The 24,552-nt window shown below is 50.6% G+C and overlaps 1 protein-coding gene across 3 annotated transcripts in view; it reads right to left on the reverse strand.

Annotated features, from left to right (window-relative positions):
* Nucleotides 1–22,387, reverse strand: part of TBC1D24 (TBC1 domain family member 24) — a 44,450-nt gene extending 22,063 nt beyond the window's left edge. For 2 of the 3 annotated variants that reach the window (XM_088464759.1, XM_088464757.1), the window contains exon 1: nucleotides 22,205–22,387. The gene's annotated coding sequence lies outside the window, so the exon portion shown is untranslated. Of the gene's footprint in view, nucleotides 1–21,828; nucleotides 22,084–22,204 lie in introns of those variants that run through there. The other variant, XM_088464758.1, reaches the window with a different exon arrangement.
* Nucleotides 22,388–24,552: the final 2,165 nt, after the last annotated feature.

Raw genomic sequence — 24,552 nt, forward strand, 5'->3', positions numbered from 1 at the left:
CCTGCCCAGCCCAGCACTCCGTGGCTGCCTGCCCAGCCCAGCACTCCGTGGCTGCCTGCCCAGCCCAGCACTCCGTGGCTGCCTGCCCAGCCCAGCACTCCGTGGCTGCCTGCCCAGCCCAGCACTCCGTGGCTGCCTGCCCAGCCCAGCCCTCCGTGGCTGCCTGCCCAGCCCAGCCCAGCACTCCGTGGCTGCCTGCCCTGCCCTGCCCAGCACTCCGTGGCTGCCTGCCCAGCCCAGCACTCCGTGGCTGCCTGCCCAGCCCAGCACTCCGTGGCTGCCTGCCCAGCCCAGCACTCCGTGGCTGCCTGCCCAGCCCAGCCCAGCCCTCCGTGGCTGCCTGCCCAGCCCAGCCCTCCGTGGCTGCCTGCCCAGCCCAGCCCTCCGTGGCTGCCTGCCCAGCCCAGCCCTCCGTGGCTGCCTGCCCAGCCCAGCCCTCCGTGGCTGCCTGCCCTGCCCAGCCCTCCGTGGCTGCCTGCCCTGCCCTCCGTGGCTGCCTGCCCTGCCCAGCCCTCCGTGGCTGCCTGCCCTGCCCAGCCCTCCGTGGCTGCCTGCCCTGCCCTCCGTGGCTGCCTGCCCTGCCCTCTGTGTACTAGATGCATGTAGGAGTATATGATACCCTATGGGGAAGCTCTATGTATAAAGAGTATGAACATTCGTGCTGTGCTTTGTGAGCTGACTATTGCTTGTAGCTGCGTCACATCGAGAATGTGCCCTCCTCAGTGATCAGAACCCTGCCCTAAAAAAACCTAGGCAGCTCCTATTCTCTGGGGCTCTGAAACACTGCAACCTGCTGCCCTTCCATGTAGCGGTGGGTGGTCAGGGGAGACAGACAGACATCCCAGACTGGATGCGTACTTTAAAAGTTCACAGTAGCTTTAGAACGAGATACGAATTGCAGAAACCCTACACTACTTGCACAAGTAAAAGCAGTGTGCACTAGTATGCTACACGATGGCGGATTTTTTGTTCCAACGTACATAGTCCAGTAAACCAGCTTCAATAGCTACACAGGAGAGCAGAGTTACCGCATGCAGCCTGATAACATCAGCCCTGACCTAGATAATACGAAACCACTGCTGAAACATTAAACACAGACAGTCCATTCTTTTGGAGCCAGATTCACAATGAAAGAGCGACCATTGTCGACGCAGATGCTATTTTATACATAGGGAAAGCCCAGTCCGCTCACCATCACTTCAGAGTGCAGGACGCAAAGGCAACAAACGGAGCTGGTTTATAGTCGCCAAGCCTCCCAGCTGTGCCGGAAATGGGCATCCATAACGTGATCAAAATGTACAACACACCCTCCTCGGTCAGATAACATACAGTAGCAACGTCACAGAGTTTATTATACGGGATGCAGTCAGGAAGCAGACGGACCAAATGCCGACCGCCGGCTTCCCGACTGTCTAATCCCGGCAGGGGTCCAATGACAGGTTAAGCTAGGGGAAGGGGGGCTAGGGTTAGGCTCCACCCCCCCCTCGGGAGACTTAGGTTTAGGCTACGGGGAAGGGTTAGGTTTAGGCACTTACAGGGGGGGTTAGGGTTAGTGAATACTTACCTGTCGGGATCTTCACTGCCGGTCTTCCAGTGTCGAGATTTGATATTAGGAATCATTCCGATACCTATTATATATACACAGACCATGGGGCATATGCAATTGGCCGCAATATTTTTGCGGCAGAACCTAAAGCATCTATCGCGTCAAATTTTCTATTACCGCAGCTATGTGCTCTCCCGATTCTTGTGCTATCCAATTGAAAAAAAAAAAAAATTGGTCAAAGTAATTTTTAGTTCAAAAACCTGCGGGAAATTTTTACCAAATTAGGTTAATCAGTCTGTACACTAAAAACGTAAAACAAATATTGGATAGCAGTGTAGTGGTCTATTACTGCCCCCCAAAAAATATTTCTCGCTTTTAACATTATTAAAAATGGCCAATTTAGGCATTTTTGTTTTTTTTTAAAAAAGCAATGAAAAACTGATAGAGTGCGATTATTATTTTTTTTTTACAAAAATGTTCATAAAATAAATACTGTAGTTAGTTCTGGGATGCATAAAAATGCCAACAAGCTGATTTGAGTCATTTTAAGCAACTTTTAAAAAAAACCCTTTTACGTAACACCTGTAACTCCCATTAAACACACCGGCCCCAGCCGTACGGCAAAGCCCATACGCCTGCCCCAGCCGTACGGCAAAGCCCATACGCCTGCCCCAGCCGTACGGCAAAGCCCATACGCCTGCCCCAGCCGTACGGCAAAGCCCATACGCCTGCCCCAGCCGTACGGCAAAGCCCATACGCCTGCCCCAGCCGTACGGCAAAGCCCATACGCCTGCCCCAGCCGTACGGCAAAGCCCATACGCCTGCCCCAGCCGTACGGCAAAGCCCATACGCCTGCCCCAGCCGTACGGCAAAGCCCATACGCCTGCCCCAGCCGTACGGCAAAGCCCATACGCCTGCCCCATCCATACTGCTCCCCTCGGGCACAACCTAAGACTGGGCTTGTAGGGTGGCATAGAGGGGGGGGGGGAGCTAGTCACACTTCTTAAAATTGAAAGTGCCAGCTCCCACTTAGCACCGTCTATACCCCACTGTCTTTAGCCTCCAGTGTCCCCTATGGAATCGGAAAAAGGGATTTATCGCTAAGTACCAAAATCCTGTTTTCTCCTTCATCCACTAAGGAACACTGGAGGATAATGACAGTGGGGATGTCCCAGAGCTCCTATTAGGGGCGGGAAAGAGCTGAGAACCCTGCAAAACAGACCGGCAATACTGCGCTGCAGAGGCCGCAAACGTAAAATTTATAAAAATAAAAAAAAATGAATAAAAAAAAGGTATGCTGGCCAGACCAAGTAGCCGCTCGGCAAAGTAACTCCATGGAAACCCCGCTAGCAGCCGTCCACGAGGAACCCACTGAGCGAGAGGAATACGCTGTAATAAAAAGGCGGAGGCTCCCTGGATCAGTGTTTCCCAACCTCGGTCCTCAAGGCACACTAACAGTCCTGGTTTTAGTGAAATCCATGCTTCAGCAGATGGTTAAATCAAAATAACTAAGGTACCAATTAAGTCACTTGTGCTCAACTATGGCTATCCTGAAAACCTGGACTGTTAGTGTGCCTTGAGGACCGTGGTTGGGAACCCCTGCCCTAGATGATGCCATATCCGCCTGTCTGAAGGTCAGACAAATACAGCGGGCCAGCGACTGTTTGGAGGCTGGCTAGCCAGGACAAACAGCATCATACAAAACAAATAGAGTCTCTTCTACATATGGCTGCAGTCCTCTTCAGAGATGCGAAGAGCCCTAATAACATCCAAAGATCTTGACGAAGGTGAATCCTGTGGAAGAACCGGTACACACAATAGGTTGGTTGCTGTAGAAAGCCGAAAACCACCTTTGGAATAAAAAACATTTTTGTTCAGCTCTACCCTCATCAAATACAAAGTATGGAGGATGACAGGATAGAGCTACCAGTTCCTACACCCTCCTGGCTTAGGCCAGTGTTACCTTCCACAAAAGGTATTAGAACTCCACAGACTCCAAAGGTTCGAACAGAGAAGACTGTAAGAAGGAAAGGACAAGATCCAAATCCCATGGAAACCGAGGAGGAACAAAGGGTGGTATTAACCCTATCACACCTTGTAGCAAAATCTGCACCTCCGGTATCAAGACCAGCTTCTTCTGGAAGAACACCGTCAGAGCTGAAAATTTTAACTTTCAGAGAACCCAAAGGTAGGCCGGCTGAGAAACCTGCTTACAGGAAAAAAAAAAAAAAAAGGTTTAATTTTGTAGGAGACCCTCTCCTTTCTCACCATGAAACAAACATTCCAAAAACGGTGGTAATGTTTCGAAGCTCGCAGCATAGTAGGGATTACCCTGGATGGGATCCCTTTAAGTTTTAGGATGGTCCTTTCAACAGCCACGCCTACAACATAGCCGCTTTAGGTCTGGATAGACTAAAGGACCCTGTAATAAGAGATCTGCTCTCAGAGAAAGGGGCCACGGAACGTCAATCAGCAGATGTTGAAGGTTGAAATACCAAGCTCTGCGAGCCACCAATAAAACCATGGACTTCTCCCTCTTGATTCGTTGTAGAATCCGAGTGAGAAGAGGAAACAGCGGGAACAGATAGACAAATTGGAACTTCCATGGTGTTGACAGTGGGTCCACTGCCACTGCCTCCGGGTCTCTCGTCCTAGGTCAGTAGAGAAGCAGTTGATGATTTTGTCTGGATGCCATGAGGCTGACCTGTGGAAAACCCCACCATTGGACCAGCTGTTGAAAAACCTGCGGATGTAGTGGCCATTCCCCTGGATGCATGTCCTGCCGGCTGAGGTGGTCTGCTTCCCAATTTGCTACACCTGGAATGAAGATTGCTGAGATTGCCATTGCAAACTATTCCGCCCAGATTAGAAACCAGTTTACTTCTATTAAAGCCGTCTAACATGTGGTGCCGCCCTGGTTAATGTACGCCACTGCCGTGACGTTGTTCCAATATGTTTATCGGCAGACTCACTTCCCGCGATATCCTGCGGCCTTGGAAGTGATGTTCCTGAATCACAGCTTCACATCCTCTCAGACTCGCATCTGTGGAAACAAAAAAAAAAGTCCCATCCCACACTCCGAATCTCTTTCCCTCCAGTAGGTGAATCGAGTTCATCCCCCAGAGAAGGGGCATCTGAGTTCTGGGACTTAACCTTACCAGTTGGTGAAGAAAAAGATGGGATCCTGTCCAAAGAGAGGAGGTCTAGCTGAAACAACCTGGAGTGAAATAGTCCAAAAGGAAAGGCCTCTAATGCCTTGACCATGTTCCCCAGGAGTCGGATGCAAACGTGCACCGATACTAGACGATGTCAAAGGACCGTCCTCACCATCCCCTAAATGGAAGTTGATTTTTTTTTCTGATGAAGGAACACTCTGACATAAGGTGTCCATGAGCATAACCAGAACTGTAGCCTCTGCGTCGGTTGCAGATGAGACTTGGGAAAATTCAGTGACGAATGAGACGGCTGTGTGTCACTGTGATGTTCTGCAGTAATTGGTCCCTGGAATGGGCCTTCAGCAAAAGATTGTTCAGGTAAGAGAGAATAGTGATCCTGTTTCCTCCTGAGAATAGTGATCCCCTGAGGAGAGTCCTCATCACAGCCATGACCTTTGTGAATAACCTGGAGACTGATAAGATAAAGGTTAAGGCCTGACTCTGGAAATGAGAGTTCCGAAATACGAATCTCAGAAACGCCTGGTGAGGCGGCCAGATAGGGATGTGAAGGAAGTCCACCTTGATATCCCGAGATATCGTGAAATCGCCATCCTCTAGTCCTGCAATCCCCGACTGAAGGGACTTTATCTTGAACTTGATAATCCTTAGGAATAGATTGAAATTCTTCAAGTTCAGAGTAGGTCTGACCGAGCAGTCAGACTTCGGAACCAAGAAGAGACTGGAGTAAAAAACAAAAAAAACTAAACAACTTTGTCCGATCTGATGTCTGGGAACCTGGACCACCACTCTCGTAGATAGAGGCTAGTGTATAGTTTGTTGTAAATCGATGCTCCTGTCGTTGGAAACTGGCAAACCTTTGGTAAAAAAAAAAAAAGGTAGAGGAGGAGACTAAAAAGTCAAGCTTGTATCCCCAAGTGAGGAGATCCTGGACCCAAGCGTCCATACAAGATTCCGTCCATACAACTCTGAAGTCCTGAAGACGCGCTCTCACCCTGGGGTCCCCCAGGGGAGAGGAAAGCCCATCATGCACTATGCTTAGTAGTGGACTTCACCTCATGTTGAGTAGAGGTTGTTGCGACTCTGCCCCAACCTCCGGAACCACGGAATTTTGATGGTCCCGTGAACAACCCGGAACATTAAAGGACCGAAACGAGGTTCCCGGGTAAGAACTTCTAGGGGCGGAGCCGCAGACTGAATATAAAAGGATTTATCCCCAGTAGCTTGAGAAATCCATTTATCTAGATCCACTGCAAGTAGTACACTATCCACGAACGGAAGTGTTTTCACAGCTTTCTTCATTCCGCATCCGCCTTCATTACAATGACAGGACGCAGTATTACACCTGCAGCTCTACAAATGAACTTGAGAGTATACTGCAAACTACTGTTCGACGTCTTTAAAAGACATGGCCGCAGGAAACGGTAGCGTCGACTTCTTAAAACAGCCACGAGACCGATGGATCTACTATAGTGGGAGTCTCACAAGATTTACTGCTATATGCATGAAAAAGAAAAAAAGATAATAACCGCCAGGACATCTGAAATTTGTTTATCCGGATGTTCCCAAGCTGACACCAGAACATATTCCAGCTTTACTGAAACTGGAAATGCAATAGCTTGTCTTTAGAAAGAAATACAGTGGAGCAGGACTGGTGTCCTCCTCCTGTATCTACAATACCTGGCGGATTGCAGAAAATAAAGCCTCTAGCCCATCTGACACTGTATAGTAGTACGGTAAAGAGCCATGGGTCTTGAGATTCCTAGGATTTAGCTAATGGACCTCCCCCATGCTTATAGAGCCCCAGACCTGGAAGCCCCTCTATCTTTCCGAGAAACCTCCAGCTCAGCAGAGAGAAACCATTGCATAAGCCACAGCACTCTACGCGCCAAATCAACTCCTGTAGGCGATAATGCAAACGTCACTGGACGCTTCTTCAAGGTAAGACGCAGCTTCACCGGTTATGTTGACAGAATGTGGGGGCGCCGCCGGCCATGGTACCTGCCTGTCCTAGTTAGCCAGTGTGGTGCCGACCGCAGTGAGTGGGGTCAGCACTACACATTTACACAGGACCGGCGCTAGGCTTCCCAGCGCCGGTCCTGTGCTGCACAGCTGAGCCCCTCTCCTCCCCCTGAGCGCTTGCCCAATAGCGCCAGGAAGAGGGTGGCAGGCGGGCGGGCTCAGGCTGTGCATTCTAAACCCCACATCGCCGCGGCGATGTGTGTGTTAATCAGCAGCCAATGAGAGTCAGACACTCTCATTGGCTGCTGCTGTTGCACACACATCTCCGCCAGCGCTGGCGGCGATGTGTGTGTGTTAAACAGCAGCCAATGAGAGTCAGATAGACTCTCACTGACTGCTGCAGCACACACTGCAAGAGCCGGCTCCTGCAGTGGGTAATGGGAGAGACGTCAGGACGTCTCTCCCAAAATGCAGAGTGCGCCAGCCCAGGAGGACTGACGTGCGGACGGCGGCGGGAGGCGGCGCGTGGATTCAGGTAAGTATTTTTCTTTTATTTATTGTTTAATTTCAGTGTGCATTTATCGGGGGGGGGACGATTACTACTAAGGAGGGGACTACTAATGGGGGGGTACTGCTGGGGGCACTGCATTGGGGCGGGACCACTACTGGGGACTACTACAGGGGGCACTGCATCAAGGGGGACTCCTACTGGGGGCACTATATGAACAGCACTGTATAGGGGGGACTACTACTGGGGGCACTGCATTGGGGGGGGGGGGGAAACTACTATTTGGGGCACTGCATCAAGGGGGACTCCTACTGGGGCACTACATAAGGGGCTTATTACAGGAGGCACTGCACAGGGGGGCCACTACAGGGGCACTGAAAAGGGAGAACCACTACAGGGGGCACTGCACAGGGGGGATAACTACTGGGGGCACTGTATAAGGGGCACAACTGGGGGCCTGCATAAGGGGGGGGGATCACTCCTGGGGGCACTGAATAAAGGGCACTGCAAATGGGGGATCACTCCTGGGGGCACTGCATATGGGGGATCACTCCTGGGGGCACTGCATTGGGGGTGCCACTCCTGGGTGTGGGGGGGAGGGCTCACTACTACTGGGGGCACTGCATCAAGGGGGACTCCTACTGGGGCACTATATAAGGGGCTTACTACAGGGGGCACTGCACAGGGGGGACCACTACAGGGGGCACTGAAAAGGGAGAACCACTACAGGGGGAACTGCATAGGGGGGATAACTACTGGGGGCCTGCATAAGGGGTACAAATACTGGGGGCACTTAATAAGGGGCACTACTGGGGGCCTGCATAAGGGGGGGGGTCACTCCTGGGGGCACTGTATAAAGGGCACTGCATATGGGGGATCACTACTGGGGGCACTGTATAAGGGGAACTAATGGCAGGCTGCATAAGGGGAACTACTACAGGGGGTAGTGTAAGAGGCACTGCATATGGGTGATCATTACTGGGGGTACTGTATAAGTGGCACTACTGCGGGCCTGCATAAGAGGGACCACAACTGGGGGCATTGTATACTGGGGGCCTGCATAAGGGGAACCACTACTAGGGGCACTGCATAAGGGGAACTGTATAAGGGACACTGCATTAAGGTGCAAATGGAAAGAAAGGTTTCCAGTGACAAGAAAGGGAACACACGGCACGTGCACATATGGGGGGGGAGGGGGTTTTGCTCCATTTTAAAATTTGCCCTGGGCTCCAAATACCCTAGTTATGCCACTGCCTTTAAGTAATAACCTGGCTACCCTGCTAGTCGGGGAGCCAGGGAATACTCAGAGCTGCTCATGCTGCATGTGTTACCCCCTATGTGTAGACAGTAGTCTAAGCTGTCGGGGATCCCAGGTGAAGTGCGTGCACTTGCGAGCGGGTCTCCCCGGCAGCTCCATTGTTGCAGACAGGTAGTGCAGCTGCTGCCTGTCTGTCTGTCTATCCTCAATGTACCTTCTTATTTCAGTGCAGTAGTGCTCTTACATAAAAAACCCTGAGGAGAAGTGTGCCTACACATCCAGCTCCCCTCGGGCACAAACTAAGACTGGGCTTGTAGGGGGGTATAGAGGGGAGGGAGCTGGTCACTTCTTAAAAATTTAAAGTGCCAGCTCCCACTTAGCACCGTCTATACCCCACTGTCTTTAGCCTCCAGTGTCCCCTAGTGGATGAAGGAAAAAAGCTGCAGTAAAGCCCAATTGAATAGCAAAAACCTTGTGGCTGGCATCTCTCGCATCACAGGGAAAAGTTATTTAACACCCCTAATTGAATATGCCTCCATACGGTGCTTGGTAAGTGTATAAAGTGTGTTCCAGCTCTTTCGATTGTGTGTTACATAGCAGTCACAGCAGTATAGCTCCTTTTCATGCATATTGACAGTCTCTGTAGAGCAGGGATGGGGAACCTCAGGCCCGGGGGCCGTATCAGGCCCTCGGAATCATTTGGTCTGGCCCTCTGAGCTTTTTTCTGCTAGCCACATCTGGCTAAGAGGGTGCCTAGAATGGTATACTGCAACTAGAATCTATACAGAGGGCCCGCGAATAATGTTTATATATCAAAATGGCCCTCGGCAGAAAATTTTTTTACCCACCCCTGCTGTAGCACTACAGATTTCAGCATGCATGGTTAACCTAGGCTGCATACTTCTGTTGTAAAGTACAGATATCCTCCTTAAAAGCTGGGGGACGCAGTGAGATGGCACGGTCGCATGGGATGCAACCTTGTCCGCTAAAGCCCGGCTGGCTGTGGTCACATCCCATGCGACCGCACCAGTTAAGGACTTTGAAAAGAAAAGGGGGGGGGGGGAAATTAAATTGTGCTGGCTGCGCACACATTGGGCCATTACGGTTTTGCCGACATCACTATCTACTAATCTGGAAGAGCACAACGTATCGATGTTTTGAACTGGAGTCCCCCAAAACACATTGAAAAAATAAAAAAACTGCTTAAAAAATGGTTAATTGCAATTGTGTAAGAGACTCTCTCTGCAGAATCCCTGTCTATCGACATGTTACCATATCCTGTGTTGAAACAATTTTAGTTCTTACAAATTATAGATAAATCACTTTGTAAAAAAAAAAAAACCCATATTATAGAAAGCATCACATTCTGCCAGCTCACCAGTCCGTGCAGACACAGAAGGGAGGGGGCTCCCCAGCCGCACAACAGATCCATTACAGAATCACTGCACAAGTCAATAAAACGCTGTAACGAGATTAAACCATGTTCGATACCCCCCCCGCCCCCAACATAGCTGCTGGCTGCAGTACCCGCTGCACATTACTGCACACTGCCAGCATAGCAGGGCACACATCCACCCAGGCTCTGGTGACTTTACATCTCACGTACAGGTGCCCAATAACGGAAAGAGGGTTAGAATGATACATGCTAAAAACAGAAAATTAGTGCTGCCCTGGGCTTTGTAGGCGTGAATGATTTAACTAACACCAGAAGCAGCTGTGCTAATAAAACACTGACAAGATAAACACACAAAACCTGATAGGTTTATATTACGTGATGTAATAACAGCCTCATATCAGACCAGCATGTAATTTTAGAGCATGCCTGAAGCAGCTAGATAAGGACCGTCCCTCACTGGTGTTAGCTCTACGATCCCTATGGCTCTTGTGATGCTTATCACTGTATTCCGAATTCTCCAAGCAACATAATGATGGAGGAAAATAAATTTATATATATATATATATATATATATATATATATATATATATATATATATACATACATACATATACACACACACACACACACACACACACACACACACAATTTAGCCATCACCAATCAATGCATAAAAGTGCATTACACCTCAATCCACAGTCAGACATTATTAAGATTGCCTTTCATGAAGTATAGGACACTCATTCTAGACAAGAGAACATGGAATTCATTATACCCACAGGAAACCCTTACTTGTAATTACACCCAGGTGCTCGGAGAAGACGGATATTAGCTCTGGTCTGGGCACACAATAAGAAATGCATAGCACAAAGCTGGGCTGAGGCACAATTACCCATTCCTCCAGAGATTTCAGAGACGTTACAATAGCACTAATAGCGACAAAAATGCACTCTAGTGTAAGAAGGAGCTAAATTAATACGTTGGGCAAAAATATGAGATATGGTAAGAACTTACCCTTGTTATCTCTATTTCTACGAAGTCCATAGGGTTCCACAGGATACCTTGGGGTATAGGTGTGACGTCAGTCGCAGGGCACCAAAGAGTTAAGCTTTCAGCCTCCCAGGATGCACTAGGTCCCCCTCCTATACCCCGCCCCCGGGCCAAGGCACCTCAGTTAGTTACCAAGCCATAGGCCGGAGGAGGAGAAGGAAGAGAGAGAACAAAGATCTGGACACATACAAGAATCACATTCTCACCAGAGGGAGACGGAAAACCGGTGACCAGAGCAAAGCCCATCTGCAGCACAGGTGCGACAGGGCGGGAGTCCTGTGGAACCCTATGGACTTCGTAGAAATAGAGATAACAAGGGTAAGTTCTTACCATATCTCATATTTTCTACTTCAGGGTCCATAGGGTATCCACAGGATACCTTGGGGATGTCCCAAAGCAGTATCCTTTAAGGGTGGGGACGCTCCTGTGCAGAAAGGAGAATCCGCCGCCCGAAGGAAGCATCCTGAGAGGCGAAGGTGTCAAACCTGTAATACCTCACGAAGGTATGGACAGAAGACCACGTAGCAGCCTTGCAGATCTGAACTGCCGAGGCACCACGTCGAGCTGCCCACGAAGGACCCACAGACCTAGTGGAATGAGCCTTCAGAGAAGGAGGGACCGGTAGGCCTTCATGAAGATAAGCTTCAGAAATAGCCATACGGATCCAGGCTGCCAAAGTTTGCTTTGAAGCAGGCCAACCCTTTTTACGGAAGCCAAAGAGGACAAACAAAGCGTCCGACTTCCTAAACGAAGAAGTGCGGTCAACATAAGTCCTTAAGGCCCGCACAACATCCAAAGAGGCCTCACCCACGGAAAGACCCGGTGAGTTAAAGGCCGGAACAACTATTTCCTCGTTAATATGAAACTGGGAAACAACTTTGGGAAGAAACTCGGGCCGAGTGCGGAGCACTGCCCTGTTCCCATAAAAAACCAAGAAAGGGGGTCTACAAGAAAGAGCCCCTAACTCAGAAACACGTCTGGCCGAAGCAATGGCCAGAAGGAAAACAGTCTTAGCTGTTAGCCATTTAAGATCCACTGAGCCCAGTGGTTCAAACGGCGGTCCTTGGAGAGCCCTCAGGACCACAGCCAAATCCCAAGGCGCCACAGGTGGAACAAAGGGCGGCTGAATGCGGAGAACACCCTGCATAAAGGTGCGCACATCCGGGATTGTAGCAATCCTACGGTGAAACCAGACAGATAGGGCCGAAACCTGTACCTTCAAAGAAGCAAGGCGAAGCCCATGATCTAGTCCCGCTTGCAGGAAGGCGAGAATCCGAGACAGACGAAACTCCTGCGGTGCATAACCTCTCGGTCGACACCACTGGAAGAACGTATGCCACACGCGATGGTATATCCTCGCGGAAGACGGTTTCCGAGCTCGCAACATGGTACGCACCACAGAGCTGGAAAACCCCCGCGACCTCAGCATGGCCGTCTCAACAGCCACGCCGTCAAAGACAGCCGAGTCAGGTCCGGGTGAAGGCAAGGACCCTGAGACAGAAGGTCCGGTCGTAGCGGCAACCGCAGAGGAATGTCCCCGGACAGACCCTGAAGGTCTGAGAACCAGTGCCGTCTGGGCCACGCGGGAGCTATCAACAGGAGCGTCCCTCCTTCCTGTTTGAATTTCCGGATTACCCGTGGAAGAAGGGAGACCGGAGGGAACAGGTATGCGAACCGGAACGTCCACCGGACGGACAGAGCATCCACCAGAGACGCCCCTTTGTCTCTTGTGCGAGACCCGTACACCGGCAACTTGTTGTTGTGCCGGGACGCCATGAGGTCGATTTCTGGAAGACCCCACCTGTCCACCAGTAGTTGAAAAACGTCCGGGTGCAGGGACCATTCCCCCGGATGAACGTCCTGGCGACTTAGAAAGTCCGCCTCCCAATTGAGCACTCCCGGGATGAAGACCGCTGATATGGCCGGAAGATTGCGCTCCGCCCAAACCAGGATCCGAGAGACCTCTACGAGAGCCGCCCGACTGCGAGTTCCTCCTTGCCTGTTTATGTAGGCCACGGTGGTAGCGTTGTCCGACTGGACCTGCACCGGGCGACCCTGGAGAAACCGCTGTGCCTGCTGGAGAGCATTGAAGACCGCACGGAGTTCCAAGATATTTATTGGAAGCTCCGCTTCTGTCGGCGTCCACCTGCCCTGGAACAAGTGTGGACCCGAAACTGCTCCCCAGCCCCGAAGACTGGCGTCCGTTGTCAACAGGACCCAATTTGGAACCCAGAACGGACGTCCCTTGTTGAGGTGGGTCGTCTGTAACCACCACGTAAGGGACAGGCGAACCTCCTGGGTGAGCACAATCGTCTGGGACTTCAGAGACTGAGTCAGCCCGTTCCACTTGGACAGGATCAGGTGCTGCAGAGGTCTGGAGTGAAACTGGGCGTATTCCACCATGTCGAACACCGACACCATGGAGCCCAGTAACCTCATCGCCGAGTGTAAGGACACCCGGCGGCTGTGCAGACAACTGCGCACCCTTGACTGTAAAGCAGAGATCTTGTCCTCCGTCACGAAGATCCTTTGCTGTCCCGAGTCCAATAAGGCTCCAAGATGCAGAATCCTCCGAGACGGGATTAGAGTGGACTTCTGCCAGTTGATTAGCCAGCCGTGCCGTTGCAGCAGTGCAATGGTCAGGTCCAAGTGGCGTAACAGGAGCTCTGGAGATCCTGCCACCAATAACAGGTCGTCCAAATACGGCAACATGCGGACTCCCTGCAGCCGCAGAGAAGCCGCCATGACCGCCATCACCTTGGTGAAAACACGTGGTGCTGTTGCCAGGCCAAAAGGTAACGCCCGAAACTGGAAGTGGTCGCTGCTGATTGCAAACCTGAGGAACTGTTGATGGCGCCAAAGAATAGGGACATGCAGGTAAGCGTCCTGTATGTCCAATGACACCAAGTAGTCCCCAGGTTCCAGCGCCAGAATGATGGACCGTAGGGTCTCCATCCGAAACTTCGGGACCCGCAAAGACTTGTTGAGTGCTTTGAGGTTGAGTATCGGACGATATGACCCATTGGGTTTCTGTACCAAAAATAGATTTGAATAGAAACCCTGGCCCCTCTGGGAGAATGGAACCGCCACTATAACTCCAGCCTGGAGCATAGTGTGCAATACCTTCCGCAGCTCCGTAGCCTTGTTCCGGTCTGATGGGAGACCCGTGGTGAAGAAGCGAGCCGGGGGTCTGTGCCGGAAGGAGAGGGCGTATCCGTGGGAAACCACCTCCAGAACCCAAGTGTCTGTCGTAGTGGTCGACCAACACTGGGCGAACTGTAGCAGGCGGCCTCCCACCCTGGGATCCCCCAAAGGGAGGCCCGGACCGTCAGGCCGCAGGCTTGTCATCTGGCTTGGGGGCCGGACGTCTGGTACTCCATGCCTGCTTCCGGGGCTTGACCGATTTCTTAGGGCCAGCCTGTCGAGGAAACGACTGTGGTTTGGGCCTGCCCTGGGCCCTAGATGACCGAAAGGACGATGGTCCCGAACCAGAAGGAGCAGCGGCCGACGGGAGACAGGCAGATTTGGCTGCCGCCAGCGTGGCCACAATCTTATCCAGATCCGGACCGAAGAGAACTTCTCCGGTAAACGGCAACGCTTCCAGACCTTTCTTGGAATCTGCGTCCGCCTTCCAGGATCGCAGCCACAAGGTGCGACGAGCAGCTACCGCTGCTGAAGAAATTCTAGACACCAGAGTACTAATGTCTAGAGCCGCCTCGTTGATGTAGGTGGCCGAATCACGGAGATTGCCAATCAACTCCGCCTGATCGGCCGGACAGTCGGATTCAAAAGAAGCCTCTAATGAATCCGCCCAGCGCTCCATCGCTCTGGCAACCCAGCAAATGGCCATAGCCGGCCGTGCTGCCCCCCCTGCAAGGGAATAAGCGGACTTCAGGCAGATTTCTACCTTGCGGTCCGTAGCATCCTTAAGGGAGGACATGGATGGCATCGGCAATGTGGCACTACGGACAAGACGGGTCACGTGAGAATCCACCTGTGGAGGGGATTCCCACTTAGCAAAATAATTATCCGCGAACGGATAAGCCACCGCCAGGCGTCTCTGCGGCTGGTATCTTTTGCCAGGTTGTTTCCACGCCTCCTCTAAATGGTCCACCAACTGACCCGAAAGAGGAAAGACTGTGGCATCGCCCTTCACATCTTTGAAAAAGGCATACTTAGATTTAGCCGCTGGGGGAACTTCGTCCTCAATCACCAAGGCTGTGCGGACCGCCCGAATAAGTCCAGGAATATATACTTTGGACTTAGCATCAGCGTCCTTAGTATGGAGAGGTTCCTGATCGTAAGGATCTAGAATCTCCCCATCATCAGACGTCCCTTCGTCATCCTCATAAGGAGCGGACAGAGACGCCACCGGCCTTTTATGAGACCGCATCACAGACTCCCCTTGCAACACATCCGACAAGTGCTGTACAGAACTTGTCAGGGAGTTAACCCACGCTGGCTCCTGAGAACCCGGGAGCGGGGAAATAGGGAGACTGTGGGGTACCACCAATTGTCGTGGGAACCCCTGCATGGGTGACGACACCACAGACTGCTGGGACAAACCCATCGGAGTAAACGCGGGCTGCGGAGCTAACTGGCCCACTAAAGCTGTTAACGCCTGAGCGAAACAAGCCCAGGGCGGCTCCTGTACCGGTGCTGTAACCGTAATAGGCCGCGCCATGGACAAACACTGCCGGCAAAGGCCCTCCGCGCTACCCTCCCCCTCCGCTAACGGTACTTGCACGTGGTACACTGTAGCCGGAGGGGAAAATCACTTTCAGACATGATGGCACCACGTATGTGACCTCTCTCACCAATTAAGTATTAAATAGGCGAGAGACCACCCTGCAGCACCGCACCGCAAGGGCTTTAGCAGAAAGAACAGGGACAGTAATAAAGCTGACAGTTTAGAGAAGAAAAGATTACAGGCAGCAGCGCTAGCACAGTCACATACAATGCAGAAAAATAACAATTCCTGCACTAACAGCGCTGATCACTCAACTACACAGACACAGGGCCTGGTAGGACACAGCGCTGCATACACAGACCTGACCACAGCGGAGGAGAGGTATGCGGGGGGACCCAGACCACGATGCTTCCGTCCAGCGCTTCCAGCAGCGTTCACCATGCGTTCTGGAGAAGATGGCCGCCGAGGAGCAGAGAGGAGGCTGGCCTGGGGGAGGAGCGCTGCCACAGGACCAGTCGGCAGCATGCAGAGAGGGCTGTGTGCAGCGGGGGAGGCGCCGGCTGTGAGACAGGGAAGGCGCGCTCCCCTGGCATGCATTTAACCCCTGGGACGCCGCAGCGCTACCGCTCTGCTGCGGTCCGCTGTCCCAGGGGGTAGTGGAAGCGCAGGTTGGTCGCCTGGCTCCACGCTGCAGCCAGTCCCCAGGGAGCCCCCTGCCTGGGGACTTAGGACCATGTGATCAGCGGGGACCCACCGCGGGACCCCGCTGCTTACCTCTGTCCCCCTTGAATCCGGCCATGGTCCGGAGCATCTGGGGTCACCGCTAGCTGTGACCCCAGACGCCCACCAGCATCCCTGGATCAGTACCGGCGTTCTGGTACCGGCGGGGTGTAGGGAAGACAGCATGGACGTCAGGACTGACTGTCCATGCTGTTCATCCAGATGTGCAGCCACAGCTGCATGAAGAATAAGCTTCAGGGGCTCTTCTAGCCCCCACTCCAACAGGTGCACCCGACTCCGGCCGGGCACCAAACTAAACTGAGGTGCCTTGGCCCGGGGGCGGGGTATAGGAGGGGGACCTAGTGCATCCTGGGAGGCTGAAAGCTTAACTCTTTGGTGCCCTGCGACTGACGTCACACCTATACCCCAAGGTATCCTGTGGATACCCTATGGACCCTGAAGTAGAAATGTTGTTTGATTTAATCATGAAGCAATTAGTCTAATGAATGGGACGGAGATTGCTGTGTTGGGACGTAGTTACTGCTCTAACAGTGATACCATGTGACTGACAAGGCTGATCTGCAGAAACGTTAACCGTCAGGCCAGTGAGGTCACAGCAGGTGCCGGATTGTAGATAGACCGTAATTGGTTAGACAATGTCTAGATAGACCCCAGATGTTAGACAGTCAATTAGTCGACAGGTACAAAAGGTCGACACACTAAAGGTACTTACTAATGTAAGATGGTCGACTGGTACAAATGGTCGACGTGAAAATGGTCAACACAAAAGTGATCAACGCATGCTTTTTTTTGCTTTGGTTAGGGTTAGGCACCTACCCTGATGGTTAGGTTTAGGTTAGGTTTAGGCACCAGGAGGTAGGGTTAGAGTTAGGGTGAAGATTAGGGCTAAATAAAAATAAATCATGTGTTGACCATTTTTGTGTTCATCATTTTCACGTCGACCTTTTGACCATTTGTATTGGTCGACCTTCTTACATGTCGGCCTTTTGTACCTGTCGACCTATTAACAGTCTAACATCTGGGGTCTATCTAGACATTGTCGAACTAATGACTGTCTCTCTCTTATATCAAACCCGTCACAGCATCTTAAAAGAATGTAATCTCTGCTTTCTGACCGGTCTCACATTGCACTAATGGTGCCTATACAATAGGTGACCTGAAGGTCTGAAAGTCTAGTGCGTACAGACCTTCAGGTCGCCGAGGTGCGGTGCGGTGCCCGCACTGAGCGACGTTCTCTGAACGTCATTCAGTGAAGGAGCCCGACCTCCTACCTCTGAACATGCCGAACCCGAAGTCAGTCGTCAGGTTGACGGGCATGTTCAGTAGACAGTCGGGGTCGGCAAGGACCCAGCGTGCACGCGCATCGCTGGTCCTTGCCGGCTATCCATTACCCAACTTTGTGAACAATGCGACCAAAACCTCCTGGTTTTGGTTGGATTGTTCAAAGTTGGGTAATGGATAAGACACGGGTCTTCTGAAGACACAGACGCACTACCAATTTTAATTTAGCCCTAGTGTGCGTGGCTGTACACCTCACACATGGTAAGGAGGCGCAGCCACATCCTGGTTTCTGGATCAAAACGTAAAACGGGCATGGTAAATACTGTGAAACCATAACTACCAGCGTTTACTACCACTTTAGTACTACTCAAGCGGGAGGGGCGTTGGAATGATCTTTGCTACACATGTTGCCATTACATGTGTCAGCGTTTTTATTATGGGATGCAGTCAAAACTTCAACATGTGAAATGCCAAAATTTTGTACAGAATGTTTGGATTAGCGATACTCCCCGCCGAAAGCGCATCTGGATTCGCTCAAAGTGCTCTTCGGCTGAACAGGGGTGCCGAGAGAGAGGAGGGGGGGTACTAATTACCCAAGCCCCTCCATCAAGACCAAGCAATTTGTACCCGTCCCCACCTCTCGGCAGCCCTGTGCAGCTGAGGAGTACTTCAAGCGATTCCAGCTGCGCTTTCGGCGGTAATATCGCTAACCCAAACCTTGCCCCCCTCCCTTACTTGTCAGCAGTGGCGTAACTAGGGGGGGGGGGGGGGGGTCGAGCAGGGTACTGTATAAGGGGCACTACTGGGGTTAAGGTGCATATGGATAGGAATGTTCAGCCTGAAAATAAAGGGGTGTATCATGTTGACAGGCCCCATTTTTAAGAGACCACGCCCATTTTTTTTTAGCACGCGCACATATCAGGGGGGGGGCTCCCTTTTCAAATTTGCCCTGGGCTCCAAATACCCTAGTCACGCCACTGCTTGTCAGTACCAGCAGCCTGTGTCTCCCCAACACACGCTGCTGTGTGCTGGGCTGCGGTGGCACCAGGGAGGCTCTTGCCGCTGTTCAGCGGCAGTAGTCTACCCTGACTGTGCAGGGGGGCTTTTTTTTTGGGGGGGGGGGATTGATCACAGATTGCGACCCTCCTCCCAAGATTTGCTCCTGGCTGAGGGAGCGCAGCAAATACGATTTTTTTTTATTTTATTTTGCAAGGAGGCATGGCCACGCCTACTTACATTAGGTTACGCCTCTAAATCACCGGGACCGGGTACAGGTGAACGCCAGACCCAGAAGACATTCCTGGAGCTACCGGACCTGTCTTAATAGTCACTACTAGACCACCAGGGACGTTTTGTTGATATTCTAATCATGTCGTCGACATGGTGAATACTGATTTTCTTATTTCGGCAAAATATACAACACCCTACTATAGCAGTAGAAACTCAGTTTCCACAGAACGCATTACATTTAGTAGTATAAATCACCCTCTCCACTCCTGGAAACTCATTTACAGGTCTCATCAGGGCCACTAGGGTGCCAAACCTCCATTTACTTAATGCCCCCAGTGAGCTTCTCCCATCAGAACAAAATTTTGCAACTCCAGATGTATCCTCTGTACAGGAATAAGCTGTGCGCATATCAGCCATTTACAGAAGCGTCAATATCGCAAGTGTAACTATGCTGGCAGGATGCGACGTGCTATTCCCAAAGGACACATCACAACGATTTCATCATTAAATGCTACCCCCCCTCCCCCTGTGACTACTCGCATATGAACGCAGCACACGTGCACACATACTGATCGGGCAGACTATAAAATCTAGCCAAAGACAGACCACGTTTTCAGTGATTGCTGGTAACGGCAGTTCAGCGACCACACACACAAGGACTGTAAATGCAACACCCAAATCTCCTCCCCCCACCCTACCAAAAAAAAAAAACCAACAAGCACGATTATATTTCTCCACCTAACTACCCTGTGTGGGTGCTGGGGTCATAAAGTTAAAAAAATATATATATATTTTGTTATGCGGCATTACTGTCCCAGCAAGCTCTGGCAGGCATAAATTTAGGTATGCTGACACCTGTAGAACTACAAATGCCAGCATACTCTTACAGCTGTTAGAGCAAACAGGTGCTTGTAGGAACAAACCATACCGGTTATATATTTGGCGTATGCTTGCCCGCTGTTCCCCTGTACTGACTCTCCAGGCGCAAGTCAGCGATGAGCAACAATCTTAATAATATATACGTACACACGCGCACTACAAAGTCTTGAATATCTTTTTTATTTTAAAAGGGGATGGAGGGGGTGGGGGCCTGCATCATTTATTCCAACCTCATTACATATTCACTTTCTATTACACAAAATTAATCTGTGATATAAATTGTCCCTTCAAACCAAAAACAAATCAATGACCATAAAACAAATAAAACAAAAAAACCTCACCATAAATGGTTGCTATGGAAACAGAGTTTCTTTGAGCATAAAAACCCCAGAAGCTAAAACTGGAGAACAAGTATCATGGCAGCTTCCAGTTACAGCTGGTGATGGTGAATACTAGCATTCCCGAAGTGTACGCCTGATAATCATATTCACTGATTATGGAGGTTTATGTACAAGCACAGAAATTGCCCAATATGACCAAAAATGTTTTTCAGTCAGAAATTGAATCTTCCTCAGTGAGTCACTAATGGAAGACATGTGAAGTCTATTTAGGGAATACCAAGTCTCTGCCCATAGGGGAAAACAACGCTGCAAACTATATATATAGGCAATGTGCAGGGGTCACAGGGCCAGTTTTACTACAGCTGCCAGCTCCTTCTTGTTTCATGGTCAGATTTCTTAATATAGCTGGTAACACTTGTTATTACAGACAGATATCTTTTCCTTTGATTAAATGTAATGGTTTCGGGTTTTTTTCAGAGATTTAGGGCAAAGAGGGCCCATCCAGTGTATATCAGGTTGCCCATCACCGGGTTACACCATTTGTATGCCTAATGTATTATTATTGCATGCTCAGAAGGATCTATTTCATGATTCCCAATACTTTCAGCTCAGGGTACCCTATATAATAATTGTAACTATGGGAACAAAACAAGTATTAATTAGAACTGCCAGTGGCGGAACGACTGAGAAAGTATTCAAGTGCGACCAATACATGTAGCAAGCCTATGCGGTACAGGTGGAGTCTCCCATATCCAAATATTCCAAAATAAGAAATATTGAATTTTCTGAGCATGACTGAGATAGTGACACCTTTGCTTTTTGATGGTTTAATGCACACAAAAACTTTGCTTAAGGCACAAAATTATTTAAAATATTATAAAAAATGACCTGGCTGTGTGTATAAGGTGTATATGATACATAAATGCATTCTGTGTTTATATATGGCTTCCATTCCAAAGATATTTCACTATGGTATGCAAATACAGGTTGAGTCTCCGATATCCAAATATTCCGAAATACGGAATATTTTCAGCATGAATGAGATAATGAAAGCTTTGATTTTTGATGGTTTAATGTACATAAACTTTGTCTAAGGCACAAATTATTAAAAAGATTGTATAAAATAACCTTCAGGCTGTGTGTATAAGGTGTATATGAAACAAATGAATTTCATGTATGTACACAAACTTTTTTGGATGCACAAAATTATAAAAAATATTGTCTAAAATGACCTGCAGGCTCTGTGTATAAGGTGTATATAACACATAAATGCATTCTGTATGTGTATTTGGGTCCCATTTCCAAGACATTTCATTATAATATGCAATTATTCCAAAATACGGAATATTCCGATATCCAAAATACCCCTGGTCCCAAGCATTTTGGATATGGGAGACTCAACCTGTATTCCAAAATACGGAATATTACAATATCCAAGACACCCCTGGTTCTAAGCATTTGGGATATGGGAGACTCAACCTGTATTACAAATTGCCTTGTACTCTATTATATAGGGACACCGCCAGTCGTCACAGTACTGTACCCTAGGCCAATAGGCAGAGAAAGCCAGCCAGCTCAGTGTCATAATGCAATTAAAAAAATAAAAAGGCTCTTCATCCATTATGATCTTTGAATACCAGAAATTTATATTTGCAGAAAGACAACAACTTCTACAACTTTAAAAAAAATATTAATTTGTGTTTCTTAACCCCTCCAACAAACTAAACCATTATAAAATAGAAGTACTCCCAGAGCTGCTCAGTGCTCACTTACCTGCCCAGCCTGCACCCTGTCAGGACCAGGCACTTCTCCAGCTGCAATAGGGCCAGGGTGGCCCCTGATAAAGAAGGATAACAACAACAACACAGAAAAAGTGCAAATGCAAAGCAGCCGACAGAGGAACCCAAAGACAACCAGGGGCCAGTAAGTGGGCAATAAAGCAATTTACACTAATGCTAACATGCATGCCCACAAATGCATCTCACTGGGCATGCAGCTGCAGGAACACAGGGCATGGAGAGGTGAGCCCAGGAAACATATGGCCACCCCACCTGCACAGACAGCATGGAATCCATAGGTCACCATACCCTATATACCTGCAGCAGCACCACGTGACCAGGGGCTCCCAGACCTCCATTAACTCCCTCACCTGAGTCCCCGGGGCTGTCTCTGACCACTGTCACCCGTTACAGGGAAGGCCTCCCCTCTTTATCCCTCTCTAGCAGCCGAGAACCGCTCGCTCTGTCTGCCATTCCGCCCTCCGCTGCTCCCCCCCACCGGTCTCCTCCTCTCTCCCTGTCAGTCTCCGGCGGCTTCCAGAGAGAGAGAGAGAGAGAGACAGTTACAGTAAGCCACGCCCACTCACGTACTCATCAGCGCTGTCACTCACACACCAGAGCCCCGCCCTCACCTGTGCCCATTCTTTACCGCTACTTCTGTCCTGCCAAGAAAAGCACATAGCCCCGCCTCCCTCCGTGACTGCAGCGGCCTGCCCGCTGTCACTCAAGGCGATCGCTCCGCCCCTCCCAGCAGCAGCAATTCCGCTAGTCGGCGCATGCGCATCATCCGCCTTCCATACAATGGTGCTGCCTGCCGCCCGTAATAATCCTATTTACGTGTGACTAAGTACTATAGTAGAATGGATCCTGCCCTAAGGTCTGAAGAACATTATGGGCCTGATTCTGAGTCTGGTATTTTGCAGAATGCCAATGGGACTTGGTGCATCTCCCAAGCGTAATGTACGCATGGCACTGCCTACTTGTTTTTTCCATCTGCAGTTTGCAGCCGTCATTACTAGTATCGGGTCACACACCTACCCCATGCCGGCTGCAAGAGATCCGTCTGCAACAGGGGTCTCCCTCGGTTCCAGGGGGCGTTCGACCTGAGCGGTCGCACATGGGTGCCACCCATAGAGGGTGCACCCCTCCCCAACATCCCGATTTCAGTGGGACAGTACTGTCCCGCTGTTCCACCCGTGGGCTGAAGTGGCCCGTGGGTGGTTAAACTGGGAGGTTGGGGACCCCCCACTGCCGCGGCGGTGCCGGACCCCAGAGACTCTGAATGGATGCTGCGTGGGTGCTCCGACCCCTGGAGGCGTCCCTGCCCTCGGCATACGCGCAGCAGGACGCAGCCCTGGCTACACGCCCAGGAGACTGTTCTCTTCCGTGTGTCTGCAATGTTGCCACTCAGAGAAATGCCCATTTCACATGTAAAGCGGAATGGCGGAGATTGGTCCATCTTAGAATGGGCCGGGGATGCGTAAAGATGCCTAGGCAAAGTTCGCCTCGTCTCGCTGGATGCGGCCGCATGTGTCACTGCTAATCAGGCCCTATATACTGATTCAGTAGTCTGAGAGTAGCAGAAGATTACTTTTTTTCACCACTTGATCGCAGGACCCAATTTGACATTTAGGGACGCAATAATTAAATGGGAATAACTTTGGTGTTCCTTCATCTTTCCAAATTAGCTTTATAATATGGGACACATACATGGACGGACTGGGGCTGTAGATCAGTCCTGGCAGTCGCGCTCGCAAAAGGGGTCGTGGTTACGTTTCAAGGGGGGGTGCCACGAGTCACGGGGGCCTGGCATAGTTTCAAGCCCTGTGTCTTCCCGGCCAAGCAGAGCACACAGGCCCATAACTGCCGCCACCCTGTCCCTCCCCTTGAGCTCATACCATGAATTCCAGCGGGGGGTGGAGGACGGGGACACCTCGGAAGGTGACTTCCATCCTGTGCAGTGGGAACTGCACTCCTCGAGCCGGCCCTGAGGCCATCGACCCTTCTGCCATTTGCCAGATGGCCAGTCCGGCCCCAGACAGGCTGTGCTATCGATGGACAATGGCTTTAAACCATTGGTAGAAAACCATCAATGGTTTAGCAATCGATGGCATGCACAGACCTTAGCCATTGTGCCGCCGACGTTTTCTCAAAATTGGGTGCCACCATCATTGGTGCCGCACCATTGATGACAAAAAAAAAAAAAAACACTTAACATCGGCAAATAGACCATGGATGGTTGATGTCCATCTCTATTCCGGCTTCCCAATGCATGGCGCGAGCGGCAGCCGCTCGCTCCTTGCATAAGGCTGCCAGCTTAGAGGCAGGCAGAGAAAAATGCTCCCCGGACACTCTGATTGTGGATTACATACAGTACAATCAGAGCGCCCAGGCGGCAGCATTCTCTACATGCCTCAAAAGAAGCTCCGGAATCACCAGCAATCCTGCTCAAAGGCTCCTAGAATCGTGGGGCCCTGAGCAGCTGTTCAGTGTGCCCAAACGTTAAGATGGTACTGGGTGGCATCTGGACAGGCAGTCTATACTCCGGGAGTCTGGGAGGGAATCGGTATAATTTACCGCCGGACCCATGCCCAGCGGTTGGAATCCCGACAGCGGCATCCCAGCAAAGGAGGAAATCCTGATCGTCAAAGGTAAGTATTCTCTAACCTAATTCTACCCCCTAACCCTCCCTTAGGGGTGCATAACCCTATCCTTCCCC

Source organism: Taudactylus pleione, unplaced genomic scaffold, assembly GCF_031769625.1.
Source record: "Taudactylus pleione unplaced genomic scaffold, aTauple2 ptg000061l, whole genome shotgun sequence".
NCBI lineage: Eukaryota > Metazoa > Chordata > Amphibia > Anura > Myobatrachidae > Taudactylus > Taudactylus pleione.